This window comes from Pseudomyrmex gracilis, unplaced genomic scaffold (genome assembly GCF_002006095.1).
Source record: "Pseudomyrmex gracilis isolate BER0280 unplaced genomic scaffold, ASM200609v1 scaffold_0, whole genome shotgun sequence".
NCBI lineage: Eukaryota > Metazoa > Arthropoda > Insecta > Hymenoptera > Formicidae > Pseudomyrmex > Pseudomyrmex gracilis.
Window position 1 is genome coordinate 4,639,442 of NW_018020584.1, and position 16,801 is coordinate 4,656,242.

At 44.8% G+C, this 16,801-nt stretch overlaps 1 long non-coding RNA gene across 1 annotated transcript in view; it reads left to right on the forward strand.

Moving 5' to 3' along the window:
- Positions 1-16,801, forward strand: part of LOC109863598 — a 106,021-nt gene that overhangs the window by 35,505 nt on the left and 53,715 nt on the right. Inside the window, exon 2 of the long non-coding RNA XR_002251367.1 lies at positions 15,017-15,077. This is a non-coding gene — a long non-coding RNA (uncharacterized LOC109863598). The remainder of the gene's footprint in view (positions 1-15,016; positions 15,078-16,801) is intronic.

The following is a 16,801-nucleotide window of genomic DNA, read 5'->3' on the forward strand; positions in this document are numbered from 1 at the left end:
AAAAAAAAAAAAAAAAATACAATAGTCTACATAAAGACTCGGCTTACGAAATGTGCGTCATTTTCCCGTAAATCTCCTTCGCGCGGTGACATAAAGTCAGTGCAATTGACGAAGAATTTGTTTTATTCATTATCCAGGTGGCCAGTCGGATTACGCATATGTAACGCAAGCGCGCGCACTCGTTTTTTCGTCACGTCATCTCGCCGCAATTTTCTCGTGCGGGAATGTTGGCTTTTCAGTTTCCGCCGAAAGACGATCGCCGAGAAAATGCATCCTGTACACCGCCGCGTGCGGTCACGCATACGTTTTCCCGTGTTATCTTGGCGCGCGTTCTTTTCTCGTCCCGTTGAATCGCCGCGTCGCTTAATACTCTTTTCCTGTTGCTTTTACGGTCGACTGCGACTTGAGATACGATGTTACTTAAGCGATCCACGACTTCTAATCACTTCCAGCGATGTCACACTTTCCTATTCGCGTTTACCTTCTTTTGCGCGCGTGATCGCGCATGCGTGACCGCACGGCATCATCTCGGAACGAACGCTCGATCCTTTAATATAGCTTTTATACCTGGTTTTATGGGATTACTTACGTAATATTGTAAAACTAATCTACTGATTACAAAATGTTTAATACGAAGAGAGAGGGAGAGAGAGAGAGAGAAAAAGATAAAGAGACTTCAAACGTATATATTAATTGATATTGATGTAATTGCAAAGCTGGAACTGGAATATAGAAGAGAACAAAACTGAGAAATTCTGTCATTAAATTATATCGAAAGGCGTTGTCAGTGGGTCACGCACTTCCCCACTGATGCAACGTAATTGCCCTCGTTGGCTCTTCAGGAAGGAAGCACGCGATACGGCACCATATATTTAACTTACATTCGAAATTTCTGTCAGGACTTAATCAACGTGGCGTGCTCGTTAAAAACACGATTTTCTTCGTGCCTCTTTATGTTACATTGCTGCGAAAAGAAATGTATTTTTAAAATGTTAAACAACATTTGAATTCGAGTCAGAAGAATTCGGTTGTTTAAAGTTCAAAAATATCAAACGTGCATATTGACTGCATGCAAAATATTTTAATTAAAATTGCCAAGTCGACGTAGCGGTGTTAGATAACGCGGTACGTTACGTTAAAATCGCGCTCGGCGAATAATTTTCCGTCAGTGCGGAATTTTAACTATCTGTAACCATAGAAGAGACGAGATGAGCGGGCAAAATGAGTTTTGCGAGAGAAACCAAGTGATTTTTGCCGGCAATAAAAAGCTGGCGATAACGTTCTAAGCTTACGTAACGCCCGTGCATTTTCGCTCGAAACGTAAAAGCCCCGCGGAACGGAGCGCGTTACGTCTGCCGGGATTCAGTGTGTCGTTATATTGTTTAAAACCGGCAATCTTTGTATTATCGTCTATCGATGCGGCCGGCACCCCGGTGGTTGAGTAACCCGAGAGTTACGACATTCGTAAAACTCGTTCACGACTCGGGTCGCCTCCTCGGGGGCCCACCTCGGCCCCGTGTTTATTTTGCCCGTCCGATGTTGTACGGTTTCTTTCCACGGCCAGAGGAGAAAGAAGGAAGTGAGTAATCCCGGCACTCGCGCTGAATCTGGAGCGAACAACCCGACGATGCACCCCGAGAGAACGAGCGCGCGTGTGCGCATAAGCTTTTATGACTTTTACGACCGAGCTCGAGAGAGCACAAATCTCGCGATTCGGCCACGTGTCAATGATGCGCATCTTTATTCCCGTTGAAAGAAATTAGCGCGTTCTATGTTGTGATTTTTAATTGTTTTAGCGGTTTTCGTGCCGATGCACAATCGATTTGATTGAATTGAGAGACTCTTTGAAATGCAAAAAAACGCTCGCACTATAGAAACTTTTGTTGAAACTTTTCAAATAACACTTAGCTCTCTTTGTTTATGTATGCATTTTTTTTTTGTACCGTGACCAATCGAGAATTTGATTTCGTTTATTCATTATTTCCGAATTAATTGTGCGATCTCATGTTTAAAGACGTGAGCTTTTCGCGCGTGAAAAAAAAAAGAGAATATAATAACGAACGTTAGAGAAAAGTATAACAGAAGAAAGACAAGATCTTCATGCAGCTTGCTAACGTGGAACGAATGAGTGGAGCAATGTATCTTTTATGACTCGGGTCAAGCACAACTTCTATCTTGATTTGTGATCTTAATGTGTCAGTGAGGTACGCATGCTTATTCACTGTGCTGGATTCGCGCATTACCAGTGATGGAACTTAGCGGTTACTTCGCACTACTTTCACACTGTCATGCTCTTTTGCCACTTCGCAAAGAATTTTTTTTTTTTCGCAAATCAGTCGCGCGTAAGGGAACGCGCGTTCCTTGTATCTATTTCACTTAATTGCCATTTATCACACATATGTATATAAAAAAAAAAAGATTACGGTATCGCATGTACGACTTATATATATAGGTACGCGCTTTTATTGTCCGTGACACTGCAAAGTGTGACTGTATCTACTTAAACGGCGAGAGGCGAGAGAAACAACTGATACAACGTTTTTTTTTACGTATTGCGCGTTTCTTGCGTGACCTGAAAAAGGGGACATTAAGAAGAGCAATCCGAAAGGATCGATAGACTTATGGACGTCATTTGTTTCATTGCGGATGAAAAAGACGAGATAGAAATGGGTAGGCGTTCGTGAGGCTGCGAGCTCGCGCGCGCGTCTCCCTTTCTCTTTCTTTTCTCCCCGCGGTTCTCGCTCTCGCGCACACGCCCTTCCTCTGCTTCTTTCTGTCTGTTTCTCTTTCTCTTTTTTCTCTCTCTCTCTCTCTTTCTCTTTCTCTCTCTTTCTCTCTTGCACGTGCAGTGTCAAGTTCATCGTTCAACGCTCGTCCTACGTGTGCTAACGCACTCGGCTCCGCTTCCTCTTCGGCCATAATTATGCCTCTTGCGCAAAAGCTTATACGGCGATGTTCGTGTCTTCGTGCAACTGCGTGACCGACGACGAGCGAGAGACCTTCTTAGCGGTCGATCGACAGCTTCGAGGTCACTTTTCCATGCACTTCCTCAGCTATATTCTCTCTCTCTCTCTTTCTCCTCAGGAATATGTCGAGTAATATCGCGAACAAGTTATTGACTTCGCACACATCGACGACTTTAATGTTAATGATCCATCGATATATAAGATACTTTCCTGTTTAATAACACATCAACTTTCCTATTTGTAATAACATGAATTTCAAACTTTCCTATATAATAACGCGCGAGTAAAAGATAGACGACTTGCGTTGCGAAAATAAAATCGAGAAATTTTATATCTGAAAATTATATAGGGAAGAAAAAAAATTACATGGAGATGATTAGAAAGTTAGGAGATACATCTATATACACGTATCAGTTTAGATAGTTTTGCGTCTATTACTTGGCACGTTACAGCGCAATTGAATGCGGTGTTTAAATATGATGATACACGGGGGAGAGGGACAATGGGGGTTTTGAAGAAAAAATTTCTCCATCTGCACACATAGCGCGCGGCGCACAGCGAAGATAGATGTGTGTTCATGCCCATGTCGCGAATATATATGCGTCGAAGGAGGAAGAGGAAGTACATGACGTACGATTTGACAAAGTATTATCGATACGTGACGGGAAAGTCGATCCTTTGTTACGTTGCATGCGCGTGGGATTGCCATTCGTTGCACGAAGCGCTCGCTTTTCGCAGAAGAAACGCGCCTTGAATGAGAACATGATAGGTCATTTTCGCTAACGAGAACTCTCGGGGGTTCTTCTTTTTTCGTGTCACTCGGAACACAAGATTCACAAAACAAAAGACTATAAGCATCTGTTTTGTTTTGCGCTTGAAAGAATTAATCTTCTTAATTCTCTTAGAATGCAAATTTTCTTTAGATAGGTACGAGAGAAACGCTCGACGTTTTGTGCTCGCGAAAATTTACGTTCTAAAGTTTCGCAGACGAACTGTAATTGTGTCGAGAATTCACGCTGTAACGAGATAAAGTTTGTCGCGCGTAAACTACGAAATAAAACTTTCGTGTACTCTTTTCGAGCGACCTTTCTCGCTCTCTGCGAGCCGCGGATTTTATCTGACGTTCTTGCGCGCCGGAGTTTCTCGACCTTAAGTGATTTGTCTTTTGCGACATCTGTCGAGAAAGGGGGCGCGGAAGTTGTGTTGGACAACGACACGCGTTATTGATACGCGTGACGGGAAAGTCAATTCGTTTGTTTCTTCCTTCGTGACACGACCGAGCGCGTGTGGGATTGGCATTCGTTGCGTGGCTCTTCAAAAGAGAGGAAAGAGCCCCGGGATGCACCGCGAGATGAGCCAGGACGTCGGTATGCGAGCTGACTCAAATCGTGAGGAGTCACCGACTTTGCGCGGCGAGTTCGTGACCGCTGCTCGTAAGTTGTACAATATTATAGCGACGAAACGGAGTTTGCGTGTGTGTGTGTGTTTGTGTCGCGATTTAAGGGATCGAAGCCTCGCGTGAATTTCAGTTTCGCCCGTCCTCAAACTCGAACACGCGAGAGTCCGCCAACTTTTCCGGATCCTAATCAGAGAGAATCGCGGTTTCAACTTTCCTGCAATTCCGCGACTTTATCATTTCACGGAGCGTGTACGTACGATGGCGTGAATCGTGTCGAGTTCGACACTCGAATTCGTTTTGCGAAACGCAGCGAAATCCGCATTTACATTGTTCCACTTTTTCGTCGTAGTCAGAATCAGATTAATTTCAATTCGCGAGCGGCTCGTAATGACGCGATCTCGTTTTCTTTTTTTTTTTTTTTAAACGAGTCCGAAAAGAGTTTTACGCGGAACGATTTTTAAGAGCGTGCGAAAACACTTCGCGGGAAAAAGAAAACCTCGGTTCACGGTTTTCCTAAACTTTTTTGCGGCAAATCACGCGATAGTTGAACAATTCCGAGAATATAACAGCAAATACAGCAGACACGTTAAAGCGACGTAGGTAGGTTTTTTTTTTCGTTCACTTCGTTATAAGCGTAATAGATCGACCGCCGAAAGGCGGTGTGTGCGCGTAATGAACACGATGAAGTTAGAAAAATCGCCAACCTCTTTAGTCGCGGTGCATGCGAGAAAGTTCGCCACGGTTAGAGAAATTGTGACGCGAATATGTCGATGAATGCAGATGTTGACCGACAAAGTATGCTTCACCGCTCGCTCTAGATGCACGTGCGCATCGGTGAATAATGCAGAAAGACGAACGATATACTGTTAGACCGTAAACGGCGCTCTCTACGGATCAAGTGAGACATCTTAACCTTTCCTTTTCGTTCGCTCTCGCATATTGATCAAATATACAGAGTGTCTGACAAATTTTTAACCAAACCAAAAAAGATAGATTGAGTCAATCTGAGCAGAAAAGTCATTTGCAAAACTCGCAATATTTATTGAGTAATTAATTGAGACCTAATGGCGTGTGGAGTAGCCTCTTGCGATCAGCTGATCTTCACAACCGAAAATCATACACGCCTGCGGAGTCCAGACTATCGCTCCCCACGCGCTCACTTAAGTCACATTTTAATTGACACTATTGACGAATTTTGCAAAATGGTGATTTTTTCTGTTCGTGATTAATCCAATCTAACTTTACACTTCGGCTTGGTCGAAATTCTTCAGATACCCTGTGCAAGGCACACATTAGTTGTTTCAAATTATTGCTCCTCGACAATTTGACGTTGAGAGTCGCGAAGAGTGGCAATGCGGAGTCCGCTAAAGTACTCGACGTTTGAAGGTGCCGGGAAAAATAATTTTCTAAATCCGGACGGTAAATGGGTTTTTTTTCTTATAATTCCGAGTAGCTGCGAGATCCAAGTTCCTTGCTTTATCTCAGGGAGACCCAAGAGTTCTCGTAAATAGTTTGTGAAAGGAGTACGTGGAAGGGAACGAAATAAGATATCAAAATGTTGTTTCAACGTGAACAAAGAACACGTTCGCGTTTGACGGGTCTGGCGAAACATCCATCGATCGACAGTTGAAATCATAATTAAGCATGCGCATTTCGACGAGCACAATGGCTCTTAGTAGCCGACACGCTGGTTGCGACATTTCATTGTCATTCCCGACACATTTCTCCTTTGTTCTATCCATCTCGGGTATCTGTGCCTCTTCTCTACAGCGTTTCCCAATGCGTGCGACGCGACGCGACGCGGCCCAACCCTTGATTCTTTTCGTGTCGTATCCATTCCTCTTTCGTTCCTCTCTTTCGGTCCTTCCTCGTTCCTTTTCCTATTCGTAGGCAATAACGTAGATACAGACGATCGGGGGGTGTCGGGCGCGCCTATTTTCGACCGCGCCCTGCTGTCATCATCGCCGTCGTCGTTGTCGTGAGGTAGTGATTATCTGACAAAGGAGATTCCCGATTCCACGCTGTCGCCTAATTGAATGAGAGTCATATTCCCGGGGCGGACTGCTTCTCGCAGAATTGATTCGTGGAACGGCTCAATTCGTGCGTGCGTAGGCTACAATTTTTATCTCGCTTTACTTTTTTTTCTCTCTCTCTCTCTCTCTCTCTCCCTCGCGTCCCTTACGAAGCAACTCTCGACAACGCGTTGCGATCGGTCATCCCTTTGTGAGAGCGATGATCAATTTGCATTTAGGTCCGCGAAAAATGCGGTTTTGGATCTCGTATCTGGCTCTGTGTGTAGCGAAGTCAGATCCTTCCCATTAATCCGCTCGCACTCACGAAACGAGATACAACGCGATGATTGCGAAGATACTTAACTCCGTGGAGAGAAGCCTCTTTGTGGTGGAGACCGTGTTTCGTTCGGCATTCTATTTCCGAGAGGACCACCGGGGAGAACGAACCGGGACCCTTGTTTAGTCTGTCATTCTGGCAACAACCGGTCGGACGATGTTGCCGGTCGATGGTATTTCGTACTCAGGAATCGTCAGGACAACAGGGATTTCTATGCACGACAACAACCGGCGGCGGACAACCTTCGACGCGAAATGCCGACACGTTCAGTCATCGCGACGGCGGAGAAGGGACAGCGAAATTGTCGAAAATTAATACTTCTGCGCTCGCAAGCGGAAAGAATAAAATTGCGGGGAAAACGCGTAACCTTTGCGAAATTACGAAGTCAGGTGTTTACCCTCGTATCGTGAGCGCTCGCCATTATATTGTACGTCCCGACAATGTACCGACGATTTTCTCGGTTCGTGGCGCGCACACTCGCGGCCTAGGTCAATTTCGACAGACTGCGAGAAACGAATGAGAAATCATTAAATTAGCGGTAAAACGCGCGATTGTTGCAACACTGCGAACTACGTGTTGCCGGTTCGTGTGGCTGATAAAAATGCGATTTTATCACTTACGTTCTTATCCTACTATTATCGCACTTTTTTTTTCACGTATCTGCTATTATAGTTGAACTTTAGGAATCGAAAATTAATATCGGAATTTGTTTTCGCAGGAATTTTCCGCGTTCGACGTACGTCCGATTGTTTTTTTGTCTAACTGATATAACGTTGCGCAAAGAAAACAAGAGAGAATTAAGATTGATGGGCGTTATTAGTTGCAAGCGTGGCTTAGAACTGCGCGAGAGAATTCTTCACGCGCGAGAATGAAGCGGTTAAAAATATTTATTGTAATTGTGGTACGGCGCGACTAAAACGGCCAGTTGCTCGCGCGTTAGACCAGACGTTATATTGTACATTTTGCATCGACGACTTTAATGCGCGGTCGCCATCTCCGCCACGCTGAGTCGGTTTCGCGCGCTTTCGCGACGTTCCGGCGCGTTAAATCGGTAAGCCACTCGGCCGATTACGAGTCGTTTATTGCATCGTCGCTCGATTAACGTGTTTAATTTATCGGCCGGTTTACGCCGCGCGCGTACGCGGCTCGGTACTTTTATATCGCGCGCGGCGAAGATATGCTAATGCGATAGCGAAAGAAACGAACAAAACAAAGGAGAAAATAGAAAATTGGCGCAATCGCGAGACTCGAGTTTTACGATGTTTGCGACAGGATATATGTGTGTACGCGCAAACGATAGAAAACGCTGTTTATCAACGCTGAAATACACTTCGCTCGAAGTTGTTTTTCAGCGACGCGACGTTCGGCAGTGTTTGTTATAGGTGCGGGACTTAGATACGCGCACAAACGTTTCGAAGAACAACAAGACGTTCTTCTGGACGGGTGTGCATTCCGTCGGCGATGGCGACTGCTTTTTCGTGACGCGAGTCTCGCCGGCGGAAAGTTAATTTCGTTTATTGGGGAAGGAAGAGAGGGAGGGACCACAGCAGAAATGGGTCCCCCCGTAACCCACTTCGCGATCGGATTTGGTTCTTTGCTCTTCGGCGAAATTTTATTTCGGGCGCGTTCCGACGTTCGTTTATTGTTACCGAGAAAACGCGAACCCTCCAGAAAAACCACCGCCGACCGAGACCGAAGGGAAGAATCGAGCGCGCGCGTTAATGTTCCAAATAAAATGTGGGTTTTACTCGACAGAGATTGCTCGAAGCAAAGACAATCTACCATTTAAATTCTTCGAATACTTTTTTCAAAATGCGAACACAAGGTGCAACGTAAACTTTTCGTTGAAAAACAAACGAGTTTTCATCGCCTCAACTTTTTTCGACTCGATTCTCACATGTTCGTCAAACTTAAATTATCAAAATCTCGCGCAATAACTCGGAACTGTCTCCGATAATGATTAAAGTACTTAGCGGAGGTGTAACAGCCATTACTTACAAAAGCGGCCACCCATCTCACCGCTCACGGCTTATCGCTCTCGCAGGGCGACGCGCTCGCGAAGAGCTCGGACATGTGCGCGACAAGGAAGGAAAGAGGTTTCTCTCCGGCTGGACGAGGTGCCGGTGATGCTGGTGGCAATTCCGCCGTGGCAATTACCAGCGTGTCGAGCCGCGCTATCGGCGGATAACGTCGCGTCGGGCCTCGCCGACTCGTAAACACAGGGACGATAGTTCTCCGGATAGTCGCCCGATTTTGCGGAACGATAAGGGTCTCTTTAAAGGAGCGGGCGCGCGAGGGCGGTCGAGCGAGAGAAAAAAGGTCGAGGACGATATATATATATATATATATATATACATAAGTATATAAGCGCGCGCGCGCGCGCGCAGCGCAATCTTTAGTGCCGCGCGCTGCAGAAAACGTCATAACTCGTGTCCGCGGCGGGCGAGCCGCGCAGGGCGCGAAGTTACGACTGCGCGGCTCGGCAAGGATAACGCGGGAATATATCCGCGACGATAATTGCGAGTTCGTTGGCTGCGCTCGCTCGCCGCCTGCGAACCGCATTCGTATACACGCTTTTTCCTCTTTCGCGTTCGGAATTTTTTCCTTTCTCTTTTTATCCTTCATTGGTGCTTTGGTCGATCGACCGACCGGTCAGTCGATTGATCGGTTCGTCTCTCGGGTAAAGGTTATGCGAGACAAGTCGTTGAGCAACAACAACGGGGGGGCAGGAAACTTCAGCGCGAGATCCAGAAGCGGATCTACGTGAAAATCGGAGTTTCGCGGTAAAAACAATTAGGACAAAGACATTTACATGTACTTTCGCGAAGTGGAGCAGCGCTTGAAAACTTTCGCTGGAAACTCCCGGCGTTGAATCATGATAGAGTCGTCGACGCGCGAATGATCGACTTGATGACACGGAGATAAACGATTCAGAATAATGTCAGTGTAGTCCCGAGGGAATATTTCGCCGATGAAATTCGGACTTGGTTCGTTGTGAGTGATTTTTCACGATCGATTCAGATATAATATAATGCGCCGAAGAGAAGAATCTCGTGCTCGCGCAGCTGCATTCGCTTACGCTCGCCTCAAGGTTGCAATAAAGTATCGACGTCGCGTTCGTATAGCGCAAGACTCGCAGGCCTTTTAGCGATTTTGCAACGAAATCCGCAACGATAGATAGTTAGGCAACCCGGGTCTCTCTCTTGCGTATAGCGGCGTCGTCTCTTCTTCCTCGGCCTTTATAAGGCCCGTCGTGGTAATAATAGCGACGATAATGACGACCGTCGACGTTGTTTCGCTAATTTTGACGGTGGAAGCACGCCGGGCTCGCGAAAAAGTGGCACGTAAAAATTTGCCGTGAGAAACCGTAATCGCGCCATGCCCCGCCGCGTAATTTCGTAAAAACCGTTCGGTTCGGCGAAGGCGACCGCTAATTGCAGCGCTAATACTTTTTGACCTACTGTTTCCCAAAACTTCGCATTGTCTCTTTTTTTTTTTTTCTTCTTTTTTTTCCGTCCCTCTTTCCTCGTTCTCCGTGTCGATTGTCAGCGGTGCGATCATTATTGAAAAACCGCAGCGTGGATTATCCCCCGCAATAATGCTTCACGGCCAATTAAAATGCGCTGTTGGATACTGATATACTGCAAATTAACCGACCCCGCGTTGCCGCTTAATCAGCATATTTATTGCTGCCACGCAATGAGAATCGTACGCGGGCGCAGATGCGATACGACGCAACCTCAATGTTGCAAGTAGTGCCCGAGCCTCATTCGCGATGCCTTTAATCCTCTCGAGGGGGGCAGGATGACTCGGATACCGGGTCGTATAATGGGAAATCACCGGTGGCGAGTAACTCGGTTATAAGTCATGTTGCTCCACTCTCCTGTTCCTATAAACGCGCGCATAATATACAGCGCCTACGGAATTTAAACTTCCTCGCTTCTTCGTCGCGCGCTCTCTCGCCGAGATAGACTTTCCGTTGCCGGGATATCGATCTTTTTTTTTTTTTTTTTTNGTCATTTTTTTTTTTTTTTTTTTATTTCTTTCTTTCTTTCGACGGTAAACGAAAGTGTGAAATGCCGTGAATACACGCACTCGAAATCCGAGAGTTTGATGAAGAAGTTTTTTCTCTTTCTTCTTTCTTTCTGTTTTTGTTTGTTTGTCTTTTTTTTTTTTTTTTTTGTTTTTTTATCTCTTTCTCTTTTCCTCCTCGTGTTCCTAATTTATGTGCCACAATGTGCGCTCAATAAACGAGCGCGTTTGGTGCCGAAAACGGAAATGATTTTCTTTCTCGACACATGTCCCGGCAGCAGAATAAATTTTTTTTTGTTTTCAAACCTTAATTAACTCCAAGAAAAGGGAGAGCACACCAGTAATAACATATATGTGATTTGTCTTGAGGATTTTTAATTGATTATATTCTCTTGCACAACATATAATAATGCGCTAATTATAAATAGGCTAGATCTGACGAGTCGATATTTCGCGCATACTGCGTACTGCTCGGCGCATCATCATTTCCTTATTTTTACCGCCCAAGGTTAATTGTGATCGGCGTTAATTTACGGCATACGTAACGCGCCTAGGCCGCGTAATTGGTAGACGCATAAATTGTCCCGCGATAAACATTTTCGCGAGGAACTGGTAGATAAGATCGCGCGCCGGGCAAGATACGGCGAGGGCATTAGCACCTCGTTGTGAGGGAGGAAGGGAAGGGGAAAAGGTTTCGATCCTTCTCTATATCCTCCGTCTTTATTTTTACGGACCGATACTAATTGCGAGCGGCGTTAATTTACAGCGTAGGTGTCACGGTTCGTGAGATGTATATTCCAATAAATCGTTTCACAATGCGGAGCGGAGCGCGCGCTGGCGTCTAGCCCAAGCTCGACTTTTTTTCTCACCGCCGCGGCATAGTACGCGATATTAATTGTGAGCGCCTGTTGATTTATACAAACGTCCGTAAGCCCCGCGCTGAGCGGGATGAAATACACGCTGCGGATAAGCGTATGCGAGATCGCGAGATGAGGACGTAAAGACAAAGACCGAGCGAGGCGCGCTCTATACGTGTGCTCGATAATATGGTAATCATATTCCGATTTCACAGGTGCATCCGAAGGTCAGAAAGCGATTAATCGCGCTTACGCTTTCTGACGCATCACTCGACTGCCGTAAATCGCGTGTGTCTGTTATTTATACACATTAAAATTTTTTTAATGGAAAATTGTAGATCGGAACGCGCGAGAAGAGGAGGTTATTTTATGTTAAGGGTTGTAAGAGAGAAAAAAATCCCGCTCGCGCAGAAGATAATAGACGAGAGAAGTGGTTTTACATTTTTATTGTATAATTCCATTGCCGGAGATACGATAGCGAGCGAGGTTTGAAATTTAAAGCGAAACGCTTCGCGCGCGGACGCGATAGAAACGCTGCGAAATGCGCATTTAAAGACTCGAACAAATTGCGACTCGGCACTGCCGCGTGTCCGCCTTCTTATATATGTGTGTACTAATACGCGAACATGTTCGCCGTCTCGTGATCTCACATGGAAGGCGAGTCTACGCGTACTTATGTACAACTGTGCCGAGTTCCGTACAGTTAAGTATGACTGCTACGTGCTAGTAGGCTACCGCATATGTCCTGGTCGGGGAACGACACGTAAACAGGATTCTAAGTCTAATTGCTTTTTTGTCTCTTTTTCTGCAATAATAAATAACACGGCCGTGTGACGAGTAAAATGTTTCAAATATTTCAATTGTCTGCAACTTGTATAACTAGATCGAAGAGAAATGTTAACTCAAAGGCTATAATAAAGTGAAATTTCACTCCGTGCGAAATTTCACGCCCTGTCACGTGACAGGGAGGAGAAAAAAACAACATGTGATTCTACTTTAGTCACGTGTCTTTAAAAACGTGACTAAGGTGACTTTAGTCACGTGGTGTTTTCTCACTCTTCCCTATCACTATTTTTCGAGTTTGATTTTCATGCGTTATTTCTGACATTTCTCATATGTGTGTTATATGGTTTGCAAAACGTATATATTAGCTGTCATCGCGATGACAGTTTGTGTTCACTGACACAACACACGTTAAAATAAAAACAATAATAGCGTGCGCGTAGCGCGTGCCTGTTAAAAAACGTAACCACTAACAACGTTAACTTTATGGGCGTTATTAACACAATTAGATTTTTTTGACGACTTTTATGATTTTTGAAATAAAAAAATATATACTAGGATGAAGTTTCATCCACGATAGCATTAACGCGCGATAGCTCTTAAGGGTTAAATAAAAAAAATCTAATCCAGAGTAATTTTCTCAAATAAAAAATTCGAGAAACCTCTGACAGACAAAAAAAAAAGTGATAACTCTATAATCACTAACTATCCAAAACCATCTGGTGTGTATCTCGTTCTGTACGATATCAGTGATCCTCAAGTCACGGTCGCTTCGATCACTGTATTTTCCGCAATTACCATAGCCCGCGGGTCCTCGCCGGGACAAGTAGATGGTAGACAAACGATTTTATACGCCGCTACTTAGCCGCTATCGTTCGGTCCCGCAAAAAATCATCGGGATCCGGGAATGTGTTAGCCGCGGAGGGGGTGAGGGGCGGTGATTGAGAAACTCTGAGCGACGCGCGCGACGAGAGGGTTCGCCCGCGGGCTCAATACCGGATTATCCGAGTAGAAAATGTAATGGAACGAGTAAAGTTTGCGTTCACGCATCGTTGGTCTCGCGTCTCAGCGGGGGAGTCGTTTGTGTAAAAACCGTCGTCGTCGGCACGGTGCGAACCACCACCACCAACGCGAGATTAGGTAACTGAAACGCGTATCGACGCGTATGTTAGCTCTCGAGCTACCTACGTGGGTGTAGACCGAACGCGGTGCGTTCGCCACGCGGTATGGATAAACGCGACCGATAACGCGGGGCCGACTCGCTGAGCACGCTCGATCCAGATTCCACGAGCCAGTCCTAGTTTCCTAGAGAGAGAGAGAGAGAGAGTCTTGGACGTAACAATCGCGCGCGCTGTAACAATCGTATCGGCGTTTTTCCTGTAGCAAGCGCGTTTGCGACGATTTTTCCCATTCCCATCTCTTAACGCTACATTTCCTTCTATTTTGTTTCGTATCGAGGAACAATAACAAGAGAGAGAGAGAGCGACCTTATAAAAAACAACAGTCTATTCAAGGTTCGATGTAATGAAGTCTACTTTTTACGATAATGGATAGATAATTTAAATAATGTTTTGCGCGCGATAGTTATTTTAATTTTTGCCACTCGAGTGCGTTGCGAGACGAGCGGAAGTATATGACTTGCGTCGTGACAAACAATCGCGCGACTTCGTGCGCAAAACGATCGTTAGACGTTTGAGAGAAAGAGAGAGGTTTTGAAACGGCGCGGCTTAAAATTATTACGTTGCCTTGCGTGAACGAACAGTTTAACAATCCTCGTGGAGGGCGAGGAAACAGAAACCTACTGGTTGGTTCCGACGTTTGATCGTCGTGGCCAACGAGTCGCCGCGCCGTCGGACAAATTAAAGTATAACAGGTAAACAGATCGTTAAGGGAACTCAAGTCTCGGGACGAGATGGCGGTATCGCGTTATCGCCAAACCCCGCGAGAATCACATCTCCCGACGATTCTCGTTTTCCCGCGAGGTCGCCCGTTGGCGTCGTGCATACGCGTTTATTTGCGCGTTCCCCGATCCAACTCAATCCGGTAACTGCCAGTGGGACCACGTCTCCGCGATCAATCTTTGTCAAAAGCGTGCCGGGAATGCGGGAGGGATGATAACGTGCAAGAACGCGCGCGGAAATTTTCTGTGTGTGTGTGTGTGTACGCGAATTCTACCCCACACAGCCAGCATCCACGTTCCCTGGAAAATGTGGCACGCAATACGCGAACAGAAATGTTTACACAAATTAACTCGCGGAAAAAAGTAACCGACGCGGAGAACGTATAGCCGGAACAAATCTAAGATTAATTAGGTTGAACGTAACAAGCGGAAAATATTTGAATATTTTGCAGCGGCGTATAACGAGCTCTGCGTATATGTGTATAATACCCCGTACATATACTTTATCTAATTGTACCATCGTGCAAGAAAACGCTGATTGACTTGCCTCGCGTTTTCGTATGTGTATAAAGATTGATGGAGATTCAAACGTCTTTTACACGCGCATTCGATTTGAAAATGTGGCACACGTAACAGTAAGAAATTCCTCACGTAAATCGGAATGAGGACATGTGTGCTATATGTTGAACAATTTCAAATTATCACCTCGCGTTTCTTTTCTTGTTTTCAGAATCTAACGAAATTCAGGACAGACCACGAAGAGAGACAGAGAAGGAGCGAGAACAGTATCGGTGAGTCGAATCTTTCTATCTTACCGAGTCATCTATTACCTTCGATTTTTTTGTTAAACTCCTCGGTCGTTCCCGAATACGATACCCGCTTATTATTTCGTCTTAAAATCACTTTCAGGGTTTTCGTATTTGGATACACAATTAAATAAAATGTGCCTCGAAGAACACAACAGTTATTTGTGTGTATCTTTAAGGCGCATTATTGTCGACAAAAATAACATTGAGAACCTCGTGCCTGCGCGTTTTTAAATTTTATTTTTTAGTTATCATGTCATTATTTAACACTAATCCTGTAAACATTTTTGTTTTAGGTACATATCTTGTAAACTCTGACACTTATGTCTGATGCGATTTTTTTATTGGTCAAAACGTTGCAAAAACTCTGTAAAAAGTCATGGGGGTTTATTTAACATTCTTTAAGAAAATAATATTAGTTTTGATATATTGTTTTATTTTTTTTTTTTTAGAAATTCTTCCGCTAAATAGTTAATAAGATTTTCTCACTTTCAAGAATCGCTCGGACATTACACATTGGAGTTTACACGATTAGACTTAAGTGACTTATTATTCGAGTGTAGTTGCGCGAGCGTATTTTCGCAGAAAGAAAAGGTTACACCTACTTAAGAAACGATAGGTTAAAGTTATTACGACATATACGGAGAGAAAGAGAGAGAGAGAGAGAGAGAGAAGGGGGGAAGGCCCGTTACTTCCGGAATTAATGGATTGTGAAAAATTTCCGATCGAGTGACGTTTCCGTTCTTTAAAAGCGAACGAGGGCGATTTATAAAGTTGTTATCGGAAAAGGTGAACGAGCGATCGAGACTGTCTCGTTCGTTGTTGTTGATTAAAATAAATTGAAATACGATACAACGTATAAAGTTACATCGATATTAACGTTTAATTTGTATTATTAATAACAATTCTTCGTTTCGCGCAAATTTTATTGTAATAATGATCGTCGATATTATAAGCGGCAGAAATAAAAAGAGAAATTCTTCTCGTAAACATTGAATCTTTTGGTCAATTTACACCGTCGTAAATTGAACTTAACGTCAAATGATAAAATCTGATCGTATCTTGCACACATGCGCGTCTTCGGAGTGTAATATCGAAAAAAAGATACGAAAGCCGACAATCCACTTTGGCGAATTTATAATGTCATTCGTGCGATCATCGTAACCTTCCGTCCGTGGCCTTCTTTCAAACCCGACACAAGGTCTACCGTACGGTTGCGATCCCGTCGATAACGCACGTATTCTCGTATATTCGGTCCATTCGGTACATTTGCATGTGTATATGTATGACGAGAAAGAGACGCGCAAGGCGAACATCTTGCTAATGAATTTTATTGCATTTGCAAAAAGTATCAGGAAAATTACGCTTATAAAAGTCATTCGAACGTTCTTACATTCCCATTCGCAACGATTGTATGCGAATTGATGATACTGTGTCGTCGGGTTTGTCGATTTCCGGGACTCTTTTTGCGAGTGAAACGGTCAGAGAGATAGAGAGAGAAAGAGAGAGACGGGCGTGTACTCTACGAGCGTTGAAAATCGCGGCTGACCCGTGTGTGCCAGATGTTTTTTTCCTCGTTACGCTGCGCGCGCGCCTCCTCTTCGGGGCCAGGCATCGCCGACTCTCTGTTTCCCGTCGACTGTACCGGCGGCCATGCATCGCCGATGAGAATATGACCCCGGCACGTATAGCTCGGGCCCTCTCCGAGT